Source organism: Gossypium hirsutum, chromosome D07, assembly GCF_007990345.1.
Source record: "Gossypium hirsutum isolate 1008001.06 chromosome D07, Gossypium_hirsutum_v2.1, whole genome shotgun sequence".
Classification (NCBI taxonomy): Eukaryota; Viridiplantae; Streptophyta; class Magnoliopsida; order Malvales; family Malvaceae; genus Gossypium; species Gossypium hirsutum.
Window position 1 is genome coordinate 24,191,532 of NC_053443.1, and position 4,928 is coordinate 24,196,459.

At 35.0% G+C, this 4,928-nt stretch overlaps 1 long non-coding RNA gene across 1 annotated transcript; it reads right to left on the reverse strand.

Moving 5' to 3' along the window:
- LOC107956715 (uncharacterized) lies at nucleotides 1–873 on the reverse strand. Its single transcript, XR_001700216.2, has 2 exons — nucleotides 737–873; nucleotides 1–383 (listed from the first exon to the last, which is right to left on the reverse strand). It is a non-coding gene; the product is annotated as an uncharacterized lncRNA (long non-coding RNA).
- Between the last annotated feature and the right edge of the window lie 4,055 nt (nucleotides 874–4,928).

A 4,928-nucleotide genomic window follows, 5' to 3' on the forward strand; every position in this document is an offset into this window, starting at 1 on the left:
GCCACAAGAAAGCAAAATCACTTCAAATGTTTGAGTAAATGCTTTAAAAGTATTGTAGTAGGCCAATTTGCCGAGGCCCAAAATCACAAAGAAATACAAACCAAAAAATAATTAAATGTCCCAAAATGTCCAGTTACAAACCAAAAATTAAAAACCCAAAATTAAGCCTAGCCCAGACCCGAATCTCCCAAGCCCAGACCTAACCATCAGCCCAAATACCCGCAGCCCCAAAAAAAAAAATAGAAACCCTAGGCAGCAAACTAACAGCCCCGCCGCTCTCCATGCGCACAGAAGCCCGACTCCTCCTCCCACGAGCCATTCACCACGCATGTAGCGCCATCACGAGCCTCCAGCTGGCCTCGTACGGCCTCCCACCCGTATACCTGCAAGAAGGACACAGCAAACGCAACACAAAAAAAAAACAAAAAAAGCAGCGAATAAAAGAAAAATAGATATTTTTCGTTGTAGTTTTTTGTTTTATCTTCGGCTATAAGCCATTAAATGAAGATGGGTAAAAGGGATATAGGCACGCATATTATAAAAAAAACCTCAGATACAGAGAATACAGAGATTGTAAAAAAAATAATCAATACAACAAAGGTTTTCTTTTTTTTTTTCCTTTTGGCGATTCTGTTTTTTTTAACGTTCTTCTCTCTTTTATTTTTTTTTGTTGTTATTAATACATATATAAGCACATATATATATAAAATAAAAGAGATCGGGGAGGGAGAGTTACCTTGGGGCCGATCCTGGCTCTCTCTGTCGGCATCGGAGTAGGGGCTGGGATCGGAGACGCTCAGATGCTCCCAAAGCGCAGAACGACGCTGAGAGAGAGTTTTTCTCTCTTTTCTTTAATTTTTTCTTTTAGGTTAGGAAAATGTTTAATAACTTAGGGTTTTATTTTTTTTAAACCACGAAGGAAACAACGCCGTTTAATGGCCTGCACCCCGCCCGATGACCCGATCCAACTGCGGCTAGATCCGCGCGTTTTGGTAGGGGGAGGGATATTTGCGCATCAAGTCCTTCTGCTTTTGTATCGTAGTTCAATCAAGTTTTTTTGTTACTTTAATTTTGGTCATACAATTTTCTGCTGATTGCAATTCGATCCCTAATGGAACGCGGCGTTTTGGGAGAGCAGGGATTAATTTTCCTTTTTACCCCTCACTGTTATGCGCGTGTTCAATGGGGTTCGCATCTTTGTATTCATTTCGAATTGGCCCTCAAATTTCCATTTTGATTTCAAAATCAGTCCTTCGGTTATTTTGTACTGTTATTATTATTATAATTATTTTAAATTATGTTTTAATTTCAGCTTGGTCTTTAAGAACATAATTTTAAAATCGCACTAGTACTTATTTTAATATATTTATTTACGGCCTATTTTAATACTTAGTTTGACATTATTTTTTTAACCTATTATTAATATAATTTTAAGATGTAGTATGCTGCTATTTTTTTTTTAAAATCATCATTAACTTGTTTTAAATTTATCATGCATTATTTTTTAGTCCATTATATACTCTTATTGTCAAACTTAACATGTTATTATTTGATTCGTTATTTATTAATATATATATTTCTATAAGAATTTGATATAATTTGTATATATTTTAATGTTTTGTTTTAGGTTATATCTTAAAGTTCATTTTTGCATATCTATAAGCTAAATGTTTGCATAATAATTTTTCCTTTTTTAAATACTATTATTCAATGTTGTTATTTTTCACCTTAAGTCTATTTGGAAGCCATGTCTATAGTTTATGGTAAATTTTTATATAGAATATATTAATTATATTGTTTTTGTCTTAGTGTACCTTTCAAAATAGATTATTGGTTTATTTAGATTTCGAGTTTTGATATTGTTATTTGTATAATGTGATTAAAATCATTGTTGTTATTCTTATTTGCATTTATCTATTGCTCATTCAACTATCTTGTATATCATATTTCAACATTCAATCATATTACATTTGTTTTAAAATGGTGTTTCATTGAAACATTCAAATCATTTTATTTTCATAAACCTTCAAAATGCTCGGTATCCAAAGTTCTCGAGAGGATTGTGCCCTAACTTACTAGGCTTCAATTCTCTTTTTTGATTTTAAATAGCCGAATACCCCTTTTTCAATTTGAACATAGAAATTACAAAATAAAAACTCATTCTTGGGAATTTGATGCGTTGTGTCCTAACGTATTGGATATGACATATTGTTCTCGAGACGAGGATTTCTCTAACAAATAAAAATAAAGGCAATATTCGATATTTAGGAATTTTGTGAAATCGAACCCTAACTTACTGGGTTTTGATTTTTTTCATTTGACCCAAGTCGGACATCCTTCTCAAATGCATAGGTTTTAAAAGTCAAGAGATAAATTTAATTTTGAGGATTTAAAATGTCGCACTCTAACTTACTGAGTGTGATGATTTATTTCTTTGAAATAAGTGAATCTCATCGTCCAATTCATTTTACTCAATTTTTCTTTTCAAAGGATCGTATTTTAAAATCTTTTCAAAATTTTGACATTAAGACCAATTTTGAGTGTCACGAGGGAGCTAACCCTTCTTCGTGCGTAACCGACTCCCGAACCTGTTTTCTCAAAATTCGCAGACCCAAAATTATTTTCAAGGAGATCCGATCACACCTCAATAAAAGATTGGTGGCGACTCCCCATTTCCATTTTTAAAATCGATACCCAATTTTCAAATTCCAAAAAAATGGTTTCGACAAGTATATTCAGTAAATTTGATTGGAATACAATAGGATACTATGGGATGTAATGGGGTTTAATGGGATGATTACAAAAAGGGGAAGATCCCAAATCCAAGATACAAATTTACTTTAAATCAACGATTGAGATTAAACCAATCTACAATTTGAGATAATTAAGGGATTTACATGATCCCTTAAGATTAAAAATCAAATCTTCTAAGATTACAAATATTCTAAGATTAGTTTCCATATTTTCAATGGCAACCCTAGTTTTCCTTAAGTGGTTCACTGAGCCACCAAGGCTACAAGTAAATGAGCTTCTCCACATATTCTATGATCTGGGCCAGTTCAAATGGGCTAAATAAACGTCATTTAATTAGTTGACCTCCATGGGAAGCTCTTTGTGCATTACTCACAGGCTTTGATCCGTAGCCCGTGACATTCTTCCCTACTCATTCTCGTAATGCCTTCTTTCTATCCTAAGAATGATATTGGTTTGTCTCGTCTTCGAACTATTCGATGTCTTGGTCAATTCCTAACTAGACTCTCTATTGGTTAGTTCTGCCCCTCGGAATATTTGTCTTGGCTTATGTCTATGTCGTCACCTAACTTGAACCGTTTCTCTCATTGGTACATATCGTTTGCAAGAGCACACAACTCTTTCTTGCACCCTATTGTGACTTGCCTCGATCTAGATCCCTTTGATTCGCACAAAAATGCTTAAGTATGCTCACATTAAAAACTGGGTTAACCTTAAGTTGTCCCCAACTCTAATTTGTAGGCTCCTCAGTTTATCCGCTTCAGAACTCTTAAAGGGCCCTTGTGTCATTGCCAAGCTAATGTTAAGTCAAAATGTAAAACATTAGATAAGTGTTTAAGATGTACCTCACTCGTCACATTTACTCATTTTGACTGCAGTTTGCATCACCACTTTTCCCCTAAATTTTGATGCATAACCCACATTTCTCATAGGTGGTAGCCCCACTAATAGTTTATCAGGCTTCATATCAATTTTCACACCTCTAGCATTTTTAAAGAGGTCTTCGTAGCACTCTGATCTACCAAGTTGGAGTTTTTACCACAATGAACATCCTCAACTAATTGGATTACTGACAATACATTGGTTACTTTTTTCTTGTCATGACTCACCGACACCACGCATTATCATTGACGAGTATCCAAATACATTTGTAATCGACAAAAGGAATCAAAAGAGCATTAATTGGTAAAAGAAATCCAAACCAAGAACAAAGTCATAATCATCTAAATGAATTACCTCGAAACTTTCCTTACTTTTCCACTCGCCGATTTGTAGCTCAACTCTTTCTACTACTCTCACTATTAGAACCTCTTTAAAATTAACCATCCTAATCCTCTTAGTCGATTTGCTAACTGAGAGACCATGTTTACCAATGGATTTCTCCAATATAAATAAGACAGATGCCTTTGTATCAATAAGAGCACTTTTTCAACTTGCGATGTTGATGTCCACAAACATCAATCCTCTCTAATTACGACCCCTCTTCGTTTTAGCATAATAGAGTATCATTGATCCAAGCTTCAATAGGTTGTCCTTATCGAGCTCCGTTTCCTCTTTTTCATTGGTTGTGGCGGACTTGTATCACTATGGGCAATCTCATACTCTATGCGGACCACAACGTAAAAAACATTGTACCTTGTTCTTCTTTTCTTAAGAGTTGTTGTTGAGTTTCCACTTTCCATTCTATGGTTTCCCATTGCCACCAGTACCGTTGCTATACTCAACGTGTCATTTATCTCTCCCATCATTGCCTTTCTCCTTAGGCTTAGGAAACTCGAACTCGTCTTTTCTTGAAACAAGCTCGATTAAAGACTCTGCCATGACCATAGCTTTCGACAATTCTTGGACCCTCAACATTCCAATTCCAGTTTAACCCATGGCTTCAACCTATCTATGAAATAGAAAAATGTTTTTTTCTCACTCAAATCCGTTATTTGGAGCATCAGTTCATTGAAATCATTCACAATCTCTCTAATTCTGCCTTGTCGCGAGAACCAACACAACTTATCTCGAGCCTCATTCTTGGCATATTAGGAATAAAACTGCTTCTTGAATTCTTTTTGGAACTCTTTCTAAGTTTCAATTGTGGCCTGGCCATGCCTTTCATCTATAGACTTTCGCTACCACCTTAAAAGAGCAAAATCAATAAAATATCTAGTAGTAGTATTTAGCTTAGC